Source organism: Neomonachus schauinslandi, chromosome 9 (assembly GCF_002201575.2).
Source record: "Neomonachus schauinslandi chromosome 9, ASM220157v2, whole genome shotgun sequence".
NCBI lineage: Eukaryota > Metazoa > Chordata > Mammalia > Carnivora > Phocidae > Neomonachus > Neomonachus schauinslandi.
The window spans coordinates 114579422-114598550 of record NC_058411.1 but is presented as its reverse complement, the minus strand read 5'-3'; the positions used below and the strand labels follow the sequence as shown (position 1 = coordinate 114598550).

General features: G+C 36.0%; 1 protein-coding gene and 1 pseudogene across 1 annotated transcript in view; one reads left to right on the top strand and one right to left on the bottom strand.

Moving 5' to 3' along the window:
- Positions 1-19129, bottom strand: part of NRG4 (neuregulin 4) — a 57106-nt gene that overhangs the window by 12152 nt on the left and 25825 nt on the right. The window lies entirely within an intron of this gene.
- On the top strand, positions 5515-6596 carry LOC110583986 (annotated as a pseudogene).

Here is a 19129-nt window from a genome sequence, read left to right as displayed (position 1 = left end):
AGGAAGGAAGGAAGGAAGGAAGGAAGGAAGGAAGGAAGGAAGGAAGGGTATTCAACTGTGAAGTAGAAAAAACGGATTTCTTGACCCCACACTTGTGCTTGTTGGCTGTGTGACCTTGGGCAAGTCACTTAAACTCTCTAAGACTCTGTAAAATAAAAATAACAACACCTGCTTTAGCTATTTCCTAGGGTTATTATCAGAATCAAACAATGTCTAAAAGTGCTCTGAATGGTGAAACAAACTATACAAGTGAAACTGAAATTAGTGACTTTATAAAGGCCATGTTTACATCCCATATCGGACTATAGAGAATATGATGCCTAAGAAAAATTATAACCAGAAAAGGCTAAGAGCATGGCGACCAATAAATGTTTATGTTTATTATTATTATTATTATATTTCTCAGAAACAAGTTTATATTATAGAAGAGTTCACTAACCAAATGGAGGCTCAATGTCAACATCACTTTACTTGGAATAATCTATTCTGGAAAGCAGAAGTACAATATTGGCACATGCCAAAATTGACTTACACGTAACCAATACTCTGTAGTAATCAAAGTTCAATCTGAAACCCATGAAAATGGTAAAAAACAAAACAAAAATAAAATAAAACAGAATGTTCAAGAAACATGAACTGATAACATGAGCTTGGATCTCTTTAGTATTCTAGGACATGTAAGAGTACACAAACATGCCAACATCCTACAAAGCTCCTACAAGATTTTTAGAAGAAAGAACTGTTAAGGAAGACTGATTCATGACCCTTCCCTCTTTTATTAGCTAGTCCCATAAATGTAACTTCACTAAGCATTTACTAGATTCTTAACACTAATATTCAATCCTGCAAAAATTGTGTTTTATTGTCATGTTTATATGATTATTAGCACCATAAAATACCAATAATTACTATATTTCAAATGTGTAAGTATAATCTAAGTTAAAAGCAAAATCTATTAGATTCTTTCAAGATTGACTATAACCAGATAATTCATATGCTGAAATGGACTACAGATTATATCTGAATATAAATGGATAAAACATTGCACAAAGAATAATTCACATTTTTTATTTTGTAGAGTATTATTATAGTTTTATTGTGAAAAGCTATAATTTTTTTAGCTTAAGTAAACCATTGAAATTTTGAAACATTATATTTACTGAAACAAGCTAAAGCACAATGAATAAAGGAAGCGTGTGAACAAATAGTGAGATTATAAACTGGGAACAGCTGGAAAGACTTATGCTCTTATATCACCGGACACTCAACTAAACCACAGTTCTAAATGGATAGTATTCATGCTGGGATCTTACCTTCCCAGGCTTCAGGTCTCAACAACCTTCTAATGCAGGGAAAAATCTCATGCCCCAACTTGAAATAAGACAAAGAGAAGCCAGCATCAGTTCACTTCCTGACAAAAAAAGTTAAGTATTAGAGCTGGGCAAAAGTCACAGTTGTCACTTTGCATGGTCTTCCTATGTTAAAAATAAACTCTTACTGACGAGAAACTGGGATATTTTTCAGCTGCCTTCCAATGGAAATGGTGGATGATAAAGACACTAAAAGGGTAATGAAAATTCAGAAGCAAACGCATAATCTGATATAACTTCATTATGCAACAAATAAGAAAATGAAGGAGCTTTAAAGAAGGATATATATTGTCTTTCATTAGCACTCTGCTTCCTAGAACAGCAATAAGCTAACCCAAGTTAACTCTGAAGAGTCTTTTCTACTCTTGGACAAATGACACAAATCAGTAAGACAAACTCAGACGACAAGCAGACCTAAGAGAGAAGGAATGTTTCCACTGTTTCATAACCATATCCCACCATGTTTGATAAGCATAGAGTCTGCTCTGAAAAAATGTGAAGTTTCAGGATTTATCCTCTTACAAGTTTTCTTCTAAGCATGGTAAAGTCAAGAAAGATGTATCAATTGTTTCTGTGGAGAATACTAATGAACAATCTTTATCAGAAGTAAGGTTATTACTATGAAAAGTGCTAACAAAATGCATAGCTAAATAGAGCAGTTGTTTTATGCATTTGCAAATGTTCTTCTATTATAAGCTTCAAAGATGTTATTTCCTCTTTGTAACAGTGTTCTAAAGATTAGTCTAAATTCTGATGTATAACAAAGTATATGGCCAAATGTTAAAGAGGGCTTTGTTGTGATTAATATCACAGTAGCATTTGAACTCTTTTTCTTTGAACCACAACCCTCCAGTAAATTTAGAGATGAAAAGACAGAAGTCTTATCTATAAAGAGTGCCAAGACTCACCCTATCTTATAACCAAATGACCTTAAAAAAACTTTAAAATTTTCTGTGGTTAATAAAATGACTCAAAGGGGCGCCTGGGTGGCTCAGTTGGTTAAGCAACTGCCTTCGGCTCAGGTCATGATCCTGGAGTCCTGGGATCGAGTCCCACATCGGGCTCCCTGCTCAGCAGGGAGTCTGCTTCTCCCTCTGACCCTCCCCCCCTCTCATGTTCTCTCTATCTCATTCTCTCTCGCAAATAAATAAATAAAATTTAAAAAAATAAATAAATAAAATAAAATGACTCATAAAATCCAGACAATTCCTTTCGGTAACTGAGTTTTATAAAACATATAGTGAGGTCCAGATAAACTGCTGACAGACACAAATAAAATATATAATTAAATGAGGCAACATGCCAAATGAAGAAGCACCATAAATGTTGGTTTTCTTGCATTTTCCAATTGTAAGTAATCGTAAAACTTCAATCATTTTACTTTTGAATAATTATCCTTTTGCACATTACCCACGTTTGTACTCCTTAAACAGCCTCTCAAATAGCATTCAATCTTTTATCACCTGACAAATGATGACTCCACCTAACCAACAGTGGGAATGCTACTCTGTGGATAGGGGATGGAACTTGGCCTCAGTCAAGGCAGTGGAGACATTCCCTGGTCTGAGCTTGTGGCTGTGTAGGCAGATACTTCTTGGAATGCCCCTCTGGGAAAATCCTGGTGATCAGGCTCAGGGAATCAGAGCTTACTAAGTCACTCTGGGTAACTATTCCAACAAATATCCCTTTGCCAAGCTAAACCTTCTATCACAAAGCTCCACCTCCACACTATGCATTTGGGCTCCAAGGTGATTACAAGATGGATGGAGGAAAGTGAAGCAGCAAGTAAAGGCCTCATCCAGCTAGTGAAGCAAAGATAGGTGCAAACAAACCCTATTCCCCTAACCTTGCTCCAAGAATCTAGAAGGTTCTAGATGGGTGGTTGAAAGATTAGGGGCTGGTAACATTTGTCTAAACTGGCCAAGAGGACAAAAGCTAGAAAAGGCTGCTGCCTGGATTTTTCTCTAGGGAAAGACTGAAATAGACAAGAAAAAAGACTACTAGGTGCCCAGTCTAATGCACCTTCTTGGGTTACCTGATTCGATAGGGGCCTGTGCTTTTCACTGTATTTGAGTTATTTTACAACTTTGTATATTGTTTAGAACTTACTCTAATGCAAATTAAATTTATCCAAATAATACAGCACATTGCCCTGTGCATATTAACCTATATCTATTTGCAAATTCATTTCAACATGTCTGATCACCTGTATGTGTGTGTTGTTTGAATTCTGAGTCAGTTGTAACATCTTACTGTTCCCTCATTAATTAAGTATATCTTTGATATGTATTAATTTTATATTTGTAAGGAAATCATATTTCCTTCTATAAAAATTTATTTTTTACCAGTTTTGAAGGTCCTCCACTGAGATGGAGTCATCTAACAGAGCTAGATAAACAAAGTTGCCAGAGAAGTGCACCTCCTACACAGCTAAAGCCCAGGCATGTCTTTTCCTGGCTCCCAGAGGTGAATTCCAAGCAAGAATAGAACTTAAAATATACGGGCTCCCTGTTTCTCTAGCTTTTTCCTTTATTTACTAATTTTATGGTTTTGTTGTGGTGGTGGTGATTCACTTACTACTGTTATTTTCCATTAGTAAGAACACTGATGAGTAATTTGGTTTTAGAGTTTCATAATCTGATGATTTCTGTAAATGGATGACAGGGATCTATTCTCTATCAGGTGAAAGATGACAGGGCATCTGGTTTGTTGGACTTTTATTAAAATTTTATTTTTAAGTTCAAATCAATTAAAAATTTCATATGCCCTGGGAAGGAGAATATCTCTTTGTTATTTATGAGTAAAATTTTATGTTTCTGTTTACTCTTGACCTTTGCCAAAGTTATAGATCTGAAGATATAAGTTCTCTCCATTTCTATCACATAGAAAGGTCTTTACCTCTCATTCAGTGAGTATGAAATGTCTTCCTGTCTCCAGAGTCTCTTAAAGTTCTGTTCAAATTGACTTAAAGAGATAAATAAGCTCTTATATAAATTCAATATTCCTAAAATTCCCAGAATAGGAAAGTGAACCTCTGATGATTTTAATGTGCTAAACTTATATAAAATTACTTTCAGTGACAATAAAAAATATTTGAAGAATCCAAGTTCATATTAGTAAATTTGTGGTAAACAAAACTAACTTAGGACTTCGGCTTAATAAAAACAGCTATGTCTTTTATCACTGTTAAATATAATTTTAAATACATTTTATTCTACTAGGGTTTGTTTTCTCTAAACTTAATACAGGTTTACTGATTAAATAAGTTAATAGTACTCCTGCACATTATTAAAACCTAGGAAAAACATAAAACTGTGTTCAAGTGAGTTGAATAACTGATCTGACAAATATCTTATTTCAATCACAATTATGTTTTATAGTATTTACATTTTATAGTAGATCATATCCAAGGTCTCTTTTTTTTTTTTTTAAAGATTTTATTTATTTATTTGACAGAGAAAGAGATAGCGAGAGCAGGAACACAAGCAGGGGGAGTGGGAGAGGGAGAAGCAGGCCTCCCGCCGAGCAGAGAGCCCGATGTGGGACTCGATCCCAGGACCCTGGGATCATGACCCGAGCCGAAGGCAGATGCTTAACGACTGAGCCACCCAGGCGCCCATATCCAAGGTTTCTTAAAGCCTTAGACTGATATTAAATTGAATTAAATAATATCCATTAAGCCCTTAATCCTTAAGCTACTTTTTTGTTTTTGTTTTTTTTAAGATTTTATTTATTTATTTGACGGAGAGACACAGCGAGAGCAGGAACACAAGCAGGGGGAGTGGGAGAGGGAGAAGCAGGCTTCCCGCCGAGCAGGGAGCCCGATGAGGGGCTTCATCCCAGGACCCTGGGATCATGACCTGAGCCGAAGGCAGACTTTTTAACGACTGAGCCACTCAGGTGTCCCTAAGCTACTTTTGCTTAAGGTTATAACTTTGGATCATATTAATGAACATACTTATTTTTATAATTTTAAGAAGTCACATAAAGGATGCATGTGGGCCACCAATGGAAATGGTTGGGATAAACGTTGTGCCAGTGCTCCATGAGAAGAGCCACTTATTCCTCTTCACGACTGGACCCTGCAAGCACTGGAGTCAGTGCTACTGTTGCCTGACAGACATTTAAATCAAACATGACTGAGATGGATTGGGTCATGATACATAATAGTCCAAATCATGCTAGTGATGGGACGGTACAACTTGGACTGCCATTTGGTTGCAGCAAAGAAAAAGTTCAGTTCTTTCAATGGTTGAAAATCATGCCAAATGGAGTAACACTGAGGATGGACTATCAGGAGAGAAGCACAAGGAGGCCTTCCTGCAATTTGCTTCAAAGGAGACAGCAGAAAATGCTCTAGGGAAACACAAAGAATAGGGCACAGGTATATTGAGATCTTCAGAAATGGCAGGAATGAAATCAAGGATTTTATGATCCACCAAGAAGATTGCTGGGCTAGCCATCAGGACCATAAGATAGACCAATAGGAGGAAAAGGGGGGTATTATAGAGTTGGGCTCTGTATGACAGAATGCCACCAGGAGGGGATGGATATGATGGCAGTTATGGAGGTTTTGGTGACTATGGTGGCTATAATAATTATGGCTATAGAAATGACGGCTTTGATGACAGAATGAGAGATGGAAGAGGTATGGGAGGACATGGCTATGGCAGAGTTGGTGATGGTGGTCATTTTGTATCTATGAGAGGATCACCTATTCACGCAGCTGAAAATGACATTGCGAATTTCTTCTCAGCACTAAATCCAATACAAGTGCATAGCAATATGGCAGCTGATGGCAGAGCAACAGAAGGAGACACAGAATTTGTGACACATGAAGATGCTGTAGCCACCATGTCTAAAGATAAGAATAACATGCAACATTGATACATTGAACTTTTCTTGAATTCTCCTGGAGGCAGGTCTGGAAAGGAAGGTTCTGGAATGGGAGGCTATGGCAGAGAAGGAATGGATAATCAGGGAGGTTATGGATCTGTTCGAAGAATGGGAATATGTAACAATTACAATGGAGGATATGGTACTCAAGGTGGCTTGGGTAGTTATGGCCATGGTGGTGGAGGCAGTGGAGATTACTTTGAGCAAGGTGGCATGAGTGGAGGTAGATGGCACGGAATGTATCAAAGCATAACCACCAACATAGAAGTCCTGACAACACTGTCTGGTCTACTAGAATTTCTTACAAATTTAATTTCTTTTGTATTTTAGGAACTCTATAATGACTGAAGAAATGTGTTTCCTTTTTTTTTTTTTTTAAGATTTTATTTATTTATTTGACAAAGATAGAGAGATAGTGAAAGAGAGAACACAAACAGGGGGAGCAGCAGGCAGGCAGAGGGAGAGGGAGAAGCAGACTCTCCGCTGAGCAGGGAGCCCCATGTGGGGCTCGATCCCAGGACACTGGGATCATGACCTGAGCCGAAGGCAGCTGCTTAACTGACTGAGCCACGCGGGCACCCCTGAAGGAATGTATTTTCAAAATATTATTTTGTAAAGCAATAGATTGTGATGGGAAAATTTGCTTTCTGTAGGTTTTTTAAAAATTTTTTTTATTTAAATTCAATTAACATATAATGTATTGTTGTTTCAGAGGTACAGAAATACCCAGTGCTCATTCCATTGCATGCCCTCCTTAATGTCATCACCCAGTTACCCTATCTCTCCACCTCCCCACCCCTCCAGCAACCCTCAGTTTGTGTCCTATGATTAAGAGTTTCTTATGGTTTGTCTACCTCTCTGGTTTCATCTTGTTTTATTTTTTCCTCTCTTCCACTATGATCCTCTGTATTGTTTCTTAAATTCCGCATATCAGTGAGATCATATGATAATTGTCTTTTTCTGAGTAACTTATTTCACTTAGCATAATACCCTCTAGTTCCACCCATGTCATTGCAAATGGCAAGATTTCATTTTTTTGATGGTTGCATAATATTCCATTGTATATATATACCAACTCTTTATCCATTCATCTGTTGATGGACATCTGGGCTCTTTCCACAGTCTGGCCATTGTGGACAAGCTGCTATGAACATTGGGGTGCAGGTGCGCCATCAGATCACTACATTTGTATCTTTCAGGTAAATACCTAGTAGTGCAATTGCTGTGTCGTAGGGTAGCTCTATTTCAACTTTCTGAGGAACTTCCATATTGTTTTCCAGAGTGGCTGCACATCCTTGCATTCCCACCAACAGTGTAATGACAACATCTGTCATTTCCTGACCTTTAATTTTAGCCATTCTGACTGGTGTGAGGTGGTATCTCATTGTGATTTTTATTTGTATTTCCCTGATGCTGAGTGATGTTGAGCACTTTTTCATGTGCCTGTTGGCCATTTGGATATCTTCTTTGCAGAAATGTCTGTTCATGTTTTCTGCACATTTTTCTTTTATTAACATATAATGTATTATTTGCTTCAGGGATACAGGTCTGTGATTCATCAGTCTTACACAATTCATAGCACTCACCATAGCATATATGCATCCCAATGTCCATAACCCAGCCACCCCATCCCTCCCACCCCCCTCGACTCCAGCAAACCTGTTTGTTTCCTGAGATTAAGAGTCTTTATGAGGGGGATGAGAGGATGGGTTAGCTCAGTGATGGGTATTAAGGAAGGCACATATAGATTTTAGTTAGCACTGGGTGTTATACGAAAACAATGAATCATGGATCACTATATCAAAAACTAATGATGTATTGTATGGTGACTAACATAACATAATAAAATAAAATATATATATATAAAAAGAGTCTCTTATGGTTTGTCTCCCTCTCTGGTTTGGTCTTGTTTAATTTTTCCCCTATGATCCTCTGCCTTCTCAAATTCCACATATCAGTAAGATCATATGATAACTGTCTTTCTCTGATTGACTTATTTTGCTTAGCATAATACCCTCTAGTTCCATCCACATCTATTATTGTATTATTATTGATGTGTTTCTTTGATTTTGTTATTAATTGGCTTATATATTTGGCTACTCCCATGTTAGGGGCATAAATATTTACAACTGTTAGATCTTCTTGTTGGATTGACCCTTTAAGTATGACATAGTGTCCTTCCTCATCTCTTATTAGAGTCTTTGTTTTAAAATCAAATTTGTCTGATATAAGGATTGGCACCCCAGCTTTCTTTTGATGTAGATTAGCATGATAAATGGTTTTCCACCCCCTTACTTTGAATCTGGAGGTGTTTTGGGGTCTAAAATGAGTCTCTTGCAGACAGCATACTGATGGGTCTTGCTTTTTTATCCAATCTGATACCCTGTGTTTTTTGATTGGGGCATTTAGCCCATTTACACTCAGAGTAACTATTGAAAGATATGAATTTAGTGCCATTGTATTACCTCTAAAGTCACTGTTTCTGTTACTGTGTCTGTTCCTTTCTGGTATATGTTACTTTGAGCTCTCTCTTTGCTTAGAGGATCCCTTTTAATATTTCTTGCAGGGCTGGTTTGGTGATCGCAAATTCTTTAAGTTTCTGTTTGTCATGGAAGATTTTTATCACTCCTTCTTTTTTGAATGACATCCTAGCTGGATAAAGTACTCTTGGCTGCTTATTTTTCTCATTTAGCATCCTGAATATATCATACCAGTACTTTCTGGCCTGCCAGGTCTCTGTGGATAGGTCTGCTGCCAACTAATGTCTCTATTGTTGTAGGTTTCGGACCTCTTGTCCCAAGATGCTTTCAGGATTTTCTCTTTGTCTCTAAGATTTGCAAGTTTCACTATTATTTGTTGGGGTGCCGACCTGTTTTTTATTTTGAGGAGGGGGGGTTCTCTGTGCCTCCTGGACTTTGATGCCTGTTCCCTTCCCCAGAGTAGGGAAGTTCACCACTATAATTTGCTCCAATATACCTTCTGCCCCCCTCTCTTTCCTCTTCTTCTGGGATTCCAATTATTCTAATACTGTTTCACTTTATCGCTTGAATTCTCCTCTTGTGATCCAGTAGTTGTTTATCTCTCTTTTTCTCAGCTCCTTTATTCTCCATCGTTTGTTCTTCTATATCACTGATTCTCTCTTCTATATCACTTACCCTAGTAGTTAGAGCCTGCATTATTATTGCTTCTCATTAATGGCCTTTTTGATTTCAACTTGGTTAGATTTTAGTTCTTTTATTTCTCCAGAAAGAGATTCTCTAGTGCCTTCTATGCTTTCTTCAAGCCCAGCTAGTATCTTTATAAACGTTATTCTGAACTCTAGTTCTGACATCTCACTATGTCCATACTGATTAGGTCCCTGGCAGTCAGTACTGCCTCTTGTTCTCTTTTTTGAAGTGAGTTTTTCCGTCTTGTCATTCTTGCAGAAAGTGGTTGCTTTTCTGTTTGTAGTGTTGTAGCTATTCTTTTCTTAGATCTCCAGTTGAGTACACAGGTGTTCAGAATGATTTGAGAGCGATCTAGCTGAATTCCTGGGACCAGACGAAATTAAGGTCTCCTCCTACTCCTCCGCCATCTTGGACTCCTCTCCTTTCTGTAGGTTTTATTTGTTACATACTTTGACTTAAAAATAAATTTTATATTCAAACCACTAATGTTGATACTTTTTACATATTAATTAGTGCTAAGGATGTGCTGCTTTCATAAGATTTGGGTTGATGTACTTTACTATTAGCTCTACAAGAAGTAGTATAGTCTTAGAAGACAATCATTTACCTTTGGGTAGCTGTAAGTCTTAATAAGCAGACATCTCGAATAGACCTTGGAAAATAATTGGTATAACATTTCTCATTTAATTTCTCCTGGACAATACTGTAAATATAAAACCTAAAGATCAGTATAGACCGTTAATTTCTATATTAGTCATTCTTTTTCAAATGTGACTTATCAGGCATAACTCTGAAATGTTGAAGATCTAAGAGGTATCAGGGTTTCTGAATATTCTTAATTGTGTTACCTGGGGATGGGAGTATTGGAAGTTTAAATTCTAGCCCTAATTTTAGAATAAAACTCTCTCAGCACTTGACTGAAGTACCAAAAAATGTTCCCAAAAAAGTGATAGTTGTAAGTTATCTCAAATGTCTTAGACTAGGTTAAGGTTCTCAGTGACATGAGAATTCAGTACAGGTACAAAAGTATTTACTGTGGAGTATAATTCTCAAAGCTGTACTTTCAGTTTTCCTGCCCAATGGTCAGAGCATATACATTTCAATAACTGTATAAATTATTTTTAAAAATGTAAGAGACAAGTCCATGTGATAGTCTTAATTAAAATGAGCATCCTGGAAGTTGTAGTTTGCATTTGACATCTGTTTGGAGTTTTAGAGCCATTGTGTTAAAAAATAGTATATGCTGCAAAGAAAAGGTTTTACTTTTTTTTTTTTTAATTTAAATTCAAGTTAGTTAAGATATAATGTATTATTAGTTTCAGGGGTAGAATTTAGTGATTCCTCAGTTGCATACAACACCCAGTGCTCATTACATCAAGTGCCCTTCTTAATGCCCATCACCCAATTACCCCATCCCCCCACCCACCCCACCTCCCCTCCAGCAATCCTCAGTTTGTTTCCTAGAATTAAGAGACTAGTTTCTCATGGTTTGCCTTTCTGTCTGTATTTATGTTATTTTCTTTTTCCTTTCCTTCCCCTATGTTCATCTGTTTTGTTTCTTAAATTCCACACGAGTGAAATCATATGGTATTTGTCTTTCTCTGACTGACTTATTTCACTTAGCATAATACCCCCTAGTTCTATACATGTCATTGCAAATGACAAGATTTCATTCCTTTTTTATGGCAGAATACTATTCCATTGTATATATATGAAAAGGTTTTACATTTAATCCCTTTGAGTCATATGGCTTTTTTCCAAATTGGCTATTGGATCAAAATGAAACCTGTCAATGTGAATTCAATTACTGACCCTGTTACTTGTTTTTGCTAGAAATATTATTAATGTAATAAATAACAACATGGGAGATTAAAAGGGGGGGAGGTATGTGGCAGTAAAAAGTTGTATTATGTGTAGCATGAGTTTTGCATATCTACTAAATTGCTTGTATATTTTAGACAGCTCTAAACTTCCCATCCCTCAGTTTTCTCTATGAAGTAGAAGTTAATTACTTAGGTGAAAGCTATAATTGATATGAGTAAGAAGACTATACTAGGAACAACTATGACAGAGAAATACAACTCTGTGTACACTTTTGTTTTTCAAGGAAAAAAGAGTAGTTCTGTTTGAAAGCACCTGAAAGCAGTTTTCAGGTTTTTTGGTCTCCAAACTAAAGGACTCTCAGCCTTACTAAGGACTCCAGAGTTTCTGTTTACCTGGGTAGAATTATTGGTATTTACTATATTGAAAATTGAAATGTTAAATTTTTAAAAATACATAGTTACTGATTCATTGAAGAAAAGAATGATAACCACACAGCATGTTATAAATAACATCTTAATGTTATTATAAAAGTGGTTTGAACTGGCAGAACCCATGAGAGAGAACTAGGGATAACTAAAGTAAGGGTCAGTTTGGTCTAGAATATGAGAAAGCATAATGATGGACAAAACATGCAAAGTAAATTTTATTTTGTCCCTTTCAACTAAAAAGGTAACCAAGTATGGTTTCTCAGGTACCTTTGAAATTATATTAATCAAGTGCCCAAATCTCCTCTGGCAACTGTTTTGATTTTGCTTTCCCAAAATTAGATCCTAAATATAGAAAAAATAAAATTTTCAGTTTATCTTTTACCCATCTAAAACTATCTTTGAGAATTCCCAGAGAACCCTGGAAAATCACACTTTTTTTTTTTGTCTTTTACCTTATAGAAACAGAGATGATTGAAATAATTATAATACTAACACATTGAACAAAAATCTCCAGAATTTCCTGGAGATTTATAAATGCCTTTGCTATACATAATATGTTTTTAATCTCGGGGCAAATACAGATCAAAACTCTGAACTGAAATTCTTATAGGTTCCAATAGAGAATTTTACCTTTCTCCATTCTGACATTATTGGTTACAAAAATAAATTACCTACAACCACTAAGTATCTGTCATCTACATAGTTTTTGTTTTAATGTGATGCTTTTCAGAAGGCAATGCTAAAGGCTATAAGGCACAGTTTGTGTCCTCAAGGACAAGAAATGTACCATTCACTGTAAATTTTTGACACTTAAAAAAAAAAAAGATTCTTAGTTACAATATTTTGAGATGATAGGATTGAATCAGGATTTCTAGGATTCTTTATGATTCAGAAGCAAACAGCTTTGCAAAAGCAGACTGCTAACAAAAGATGCTGAGGAACATAGGCATGAATAAACTGACGAAGGAAAATTGAGTAGTTATCTGTTTAGAATATTGATAATATTGTAATCTATTTTTCTGATATTAAAAAATCTTCTCTTTCTTAACCTATCAATATCACACAACAATTTAGTAAATGGTACTTTTGTTAAATGAAAATATTTTGAAATATCTGATTCTTATTGAGCATCCTCTGACTCCCAAATTCAGAAACTGAGTCATCTTACTCTTAATGGCATTATTGTTACCTTCGTGTGTCCAATAAGACTCTATTCTCCTTATTATTAGGATAAAACTGGGCTAATCATTTGAGCAACCAAGCCCCTGCCTGGACTGTCATATTTGAGAATAATTCTCATTGACAAGACATTTCTATAGAATTAAAGTTCACTTATAGATCCAAATTCTACAAAAACCACCTGGTAATACTGGCCTGGTACCTGGCTTACAGGTTCAAGCTTTACAGGTAGGTTGTGAGGATGTCACTTACTGAAAGGCCAAGAACCTTAGCAAATTTGGGGGAATTCAAGAGGAACTCATCCAAATTTATAGAAGTATCAGTGAAATCTGGTAGAGTTACTTTCTTAAGCTTGGTTTCCTAGCCTCCGGATACCAAATAATAGAAGCTTATAAAAGTGCATTCCAAGATTCCTTATAAAAATTTTCAGACAGAATTTTTAACCTTCACAAGTGTTCAACACCGAATGGCACAAATTTGCAAAAGCAAATTGAAGGTGACCTCGATGTTTAATTAACAACTTTGTTTCACCTATATAAGCTGCACCAGCACTTTTTATACCAAGAATAATTTCTTTGAGATTATTATAACTATAAGGGAGAAGGACTATCATGAAAAATTATTAAATACTTTAAAGTGGACAAAAAAAATATCACTGGGTGTCCTATCCAATACACCCTTTGGATTATCCAGTTCTATAGGGGTCTGCATCTCTCATTGTCTTCAGGCTATTTTAAATTTGTATTTTTTAGAAAACTTAAACTAACACAAATGACTCTTTCCCATTGAAATTCAAATGAATTTTTTCTGGTGGAATATAATTGATTATTGCCCTTTAGACACTGTTCTAAACTAAAACTGCCCTGTAGATCAGTTTTGCATGTATTTGTAAATTCCTTTCAGCAATATAATAATAATATAATTCCTGATTATATATTTATCTATTGCTTTGAACTGGTTGTAACATCTTACTGGTTTCCTCATTAATTAATAAGTTAAATGATATCTTTGGTGTGTTCATTTATATTTGTTGATATCATGCCTTTACATTTTCTTTTTTTTTTTTTTTTTTAAGATTTTATTCATTTATTTGAGACAGAGAGAATGAAAGACAGAGAGCATGAGAGGGAGGAGGGTCAGAGGGAGAAGCAGACTCCCCGCCGAGCAGGGAGCCCGATGCGGGACTCGATCCCGGGACTCCAGGATCATGACCTGAGCTGAAGGCAGTCGCTTAACCGACTGAGCCACCCAGGCGCCCGCCTTTACATTTTCTTAAAAAAAAAAAAAATGTTATACCATTAGGAAGGCTAACCCAGGCTCCAGAGCCTGGGAAGATTCTAATCCTGCCAACTGGATTGCCAAGGTAAAGGGAAGCAGAAACTACATTATCATATTTAGGAATTCTATAACATTTGATAGGTCTCTAGGGTCCCTTATACCACTTTACCATTTTACTTTCAGGCAATAACTTTCAAACATGTTTTCAGGAACACACTGTGTATGAAAAGTAAAGAGATGAAAGTCATGATAAAACAAATTATCCTGGATCAAACTTTTATTAGAAAAAGATCATGCTTTTGAATTTTTTTCTAACATCCTATCTTTAACAACTAAAAATATAAAATGAAATAAAAATGCAATGTCTTGGGGCTCCTGGGTGGCTCAGTCAGTTAAGCGTCTGCCTTCAGCTCAGGCCGTGATCCCAGCATTCTGGGATCAAGCCCCACATGGGGCTCCCTGCTAAGTGGGGAGCCTGCTTCTCCCTCTCCCTCTGCCACTCCCCCTGCTTGTGCTCTCTCTCTCTCTCAAACAAATAAATAAAATCTTAAAAAAAAATGCAATGTCTTTCAGAATCACAATATTCTATTGGTTAATTTCTGCCATTTGTATGCTGCATTAGAACCAAAAAAATTTAAAAAATAATTTAAAATGTCAAGAAATAAGACAATTGTTATTCTTTTTATCTTACAAAGAACTAATGATATATTAATGAAATCCATTTGGATTAGGCCTAACAAATTTCGTGGCAGCTTTGATGAGATACGAGTAAAGGACTTCCTAATAGCTAGACAGTTGGAGCCATGAGAGTCAGCTTCACCTTCCAATTATCTTTCTGCAGAAAACATGAAAATGACAATACCTCTGGGAAAAGTCATAAATTAAGCTACAGTGTTATTTAAACGTCCATGTGAATGAAAGTTTTCAGAAAGAATTTTTAAAACAGAACAGTGAATGCCTAGTATAAGGAAAATAATCATGACAGAAAAAGAGTCAAAAAGGATAAAATCGGCTACTTTACAGTTGGCCCCCTGATAACAACCACTTTTATCTTGGACAGAAATTAGAATATGTGTTTCCAAAAGAAATCCTGGGTACACAAAAGTAAGTAGCCAAGTGATAGTAGAAAGGGAGAGTAGCGAAAGGGAGAGTAGCCTGAAATAAGTTATTCAAACTTAAAGCCTCACAGCTACCCAAAAGGGATCTTGGGGTAATCCAATAAGATAATGTATTCCAAAGACTTGGCATATAATAAATGCTTGCTGTTTTCCTAATTTTATGAATGGTGTTAATAGAGAAAGTCAGAGAAGGAAAAGAATAAATACACGGAAAAAGGAATAATGCAAACTAGACACACTAAATGAAAGTCTGGTCTGTGGATTTCTGAAATTTATTTGTAAAACTGGAAAAATATATAGGAAGAGTATCTGATTAACTATAAATACAAGATACATATAAATTTTTGAAGATGTATTATAATTACACTGTTTTCTTAAATTTCTTTAAAAATATTTAGATAGTGGGGCGCCTGGGTGGCTCAGCTGGTTAAGCAACTGCCTTCGGCTCGGGTCATGATCCCAGGGTCCTGGGATCGAGCCCTGCATCGGGCTCCTTGCTCCGTGGAGAGCCTGCTTCTCCCTCTCCCTCTGCCTGCTACTCTGCCTACTTGTGCTCTCTCTCTGTCAAATAAATTAAAAAATTAAAAAAAAAAAAAGATTTAGATAGTTACATAGAAATTTTTTAAGTAAATAAAAAGCTGAACAATGTTACTGGAAATCTAAAATGTGCTATTTTTCTTCCTATTATGTTAATGTTCTCAGTTGAAGTTCAAAAACAATAGCATGCTTTTATTCCAAACTACAAATTACAGTAAATTCTTAAAACAACAACATAAGGCCATTATAGAAATGCTGACACCTGAATAATAGCAGGACGGCTCAGCATAGCTATATTTAGGCAGTAATAACATTAGCCTGTGCTTACATCAGCAAAACTCTCCATATTATTCTTTTATCTCCAAAATGAATGGATTTAACCCCTATTTTTTTTTTTTGTAATTGGGTCAAGTGTCTCCATGCCTATAAAATACATATATACATACTCACAGATATATCTTACTTTCATATTTCCAAACAATTTATTACATGGGAAATAAAATTAACTGTTTTAATGAAGTTCATTTGAATATGAAAGTTTAGAGGGGAAAAATACAAACACAATTTTATTTGGTGCCATTTTGGAAATGTTATTTGTCAAGATCCAAACAGTTAAAATATACAATGGTATAAAGACAGTTTCTTCAATGAATGGTGTTGGGAAAATTGGACAGCTACATGCAAAAGAATTAAACTGAACCACTTTCTTACACCATACACAAAAATAAACTCAAAATGGATTAATGACCTAAATTCAAGATCTGAAACCATAAAAGTCCTGAAAGAAAACATAGGCAGTAATCTCTTAGACGCTGGCCTTAGCAACAATTTTCTAGATGTCTTCTCAGGCAAGGGGAAACAAAGCAAAAACAAGCTATTGGGACTACATCAAACTAAAAAGCTTTTGCACAGTGAATAAAATCATCAACCAAACAGAAAGGCAACATATTGAATGGGAAGAAGATATTTGCAAATGACATAAATACCCAAAATATATAAAAAATTCATACTACTCAATGCCAAATACTCTGATTAAAAAATGGGCAAGGATCTGAATAGACATTTGTCCAAAGATATACAGGTGGCCAACAGATACATAAAAAAATTCCCAGCATCACTAATCATCAGGGAATGTAAATCAAAATCACAATAAGCTATCACCTTACACCAGTCAGAATGGCTAGTATCAAAAAGACAAGAAATAACAAATGTTAGCAAAGATGTGGGGAAAAGGGAACCCTTGGGCACTGTTGGTGGAGATGCAAATTGATGCAGCCACTATGGAAAACAATATGGAAGTTCCTCAAAAAATTAAAAATAGAAATACCATATAATCCAGTAATTCCACTGCTGGGTATTTACCCAAAGAAAATAAAAACACTAATTCAAAAAGATATATGCACCCCTGTGGTTTTTTTTTTTTTTAAAGATTTTATTTATTTATTTGAGAGAGAGAATGAGATAGAGAGAGCATGAGAGGGGGGAGGGTCAGAGGGAGAAGCAGACTCCCTGCTGAGCAGGGAGCCCGATGCGGGACTCGATCCCGGGACTCCAGGATCATGACCTGAGCCGAAGGCAGTCGCTTAACCAACTGAGCCACCCAGGCGCCCCTGCACCCCTGTGTTTATTGCAGCATTATTTGCAATAGCCAAGATATGGAAGCAACCCACATGTCCAATGATAGATACATGGATAAATAAGATGAGGTAGATATATACAATGGAATATTACTTAGCCATAAAAATAATGAAATCTTGCCATTCACAACAATAAGGATGTAGGTCCTCTGATGTTATTTACTATAATCAAATATAGCAAACAAATAGAAAGTATAAGGAAGGATCTACTCAGTATGAATGTCTAACAATCTAAGGTATTTCCAAAGGGCAAAGTGTTTCAAGGTTATCTTTGGCTTCACGTTTCCTTAATTTTCAATTTTCTGTTGCCACATGGCACCCACTCCCAGAAACCAGAGCCTTCAAAGGTACTTAGGACATCCTAATGCACAGAAATCCAGGCAGGATCCTATGTTCCAGATCACTCTCCATCCCCCAGAAACACTTCATGCAATTCTGATAAATTGTAATATTTATTAATGGCCAAAGTGTTAATCCTCCAAGAATCATTTGCATGTAACAGAGAACCTCAAAATCTACACAATATAATCAAGCTACACCAGTCAGCATCTTTATATATTTAGCTAAAGTTGGGTAATAATGTCTGGCTACCTTTATTTCCACTAAAAGGAAATTGAACAAATATCTAAAAAATTTAGACAGCCTCAAGGAAAATTTTCTGGATAACTACAGCTCTTCTCAATTCAGATAAATGTTAGAAAAGAAGGAATATTTTATATTCTGGCTTGAGAAATTTCACATCTATCCTTTAATCCTTACCAATGTTATACATGTTATTCCTCATCATTTAAATATGTGTACTTTAGGCAATAATGCTCCTTCTGTTTAATAAGACTGAGAATATGGCAGAAACTGCTAAATGTCACTTCTTATCCCCATTATCATTTTATCCTTTCTTCCTCCAATTATAGAATCTGTGGTTAGGCACAGGTCTGCATGAAATGACTGTGCTTCCAACTTCCACTCACAGTGAGGTGGATTCCAACTAACCGAGTGTGAGGAAAGTGATGGGTACAGTTTCTTACTTCCAGAAAATGTTCTTAAAAGGAGAAGTGTCTTCTTTTCCTCCTCCCTATCTTCTGAAGAGTGTAATCCATAGATTCTGAAATATGTGTGAGAAATGTCAAAAGTAGCCGAGATTGGACAGACAAGGCAAAATAAGAGCTCTGGGAACTATTAACGAAGCCAGTGGTGGCAGATCACGGTGTGTATCATATGTTTCCTAGGTTCACTTTAACTTGCAATACTAGGTTTCTTGTCTGCAGTGGCCTAAGAAGGAACCAGGAGGTACAGGAAAAATGAAAGACAGCAATATAAATGTGCAAGTGTGCCAGGGCATGAAAGAAATATTGAACCTATGAGCCCTATTTGTGAAAGGCAGCTAGAAGACAAATTTCAACTAACCACTGAAGCAAATAACTGCAGAGGCATTGACAAAAGGACAGGTAGTAACCACTGAGTATACAGTTGACCCTTGAACAACATAGGTTTTAACTGCATGGGTCCTCTTACGTGTAATTTTTTTTCCCAATAAATACAGCATAGTGTTGTAAACGTACTTTCTAGTCCTTATGATTTTCTCAATTATTTTTTCTCTAGCTTACTTCATTGCAATATAGTATGTAATACATATAACATACAAAATATGTGTTAATCGACTGTTTATGTTATCGGTAAGCCTTCCAGTCAACAGAA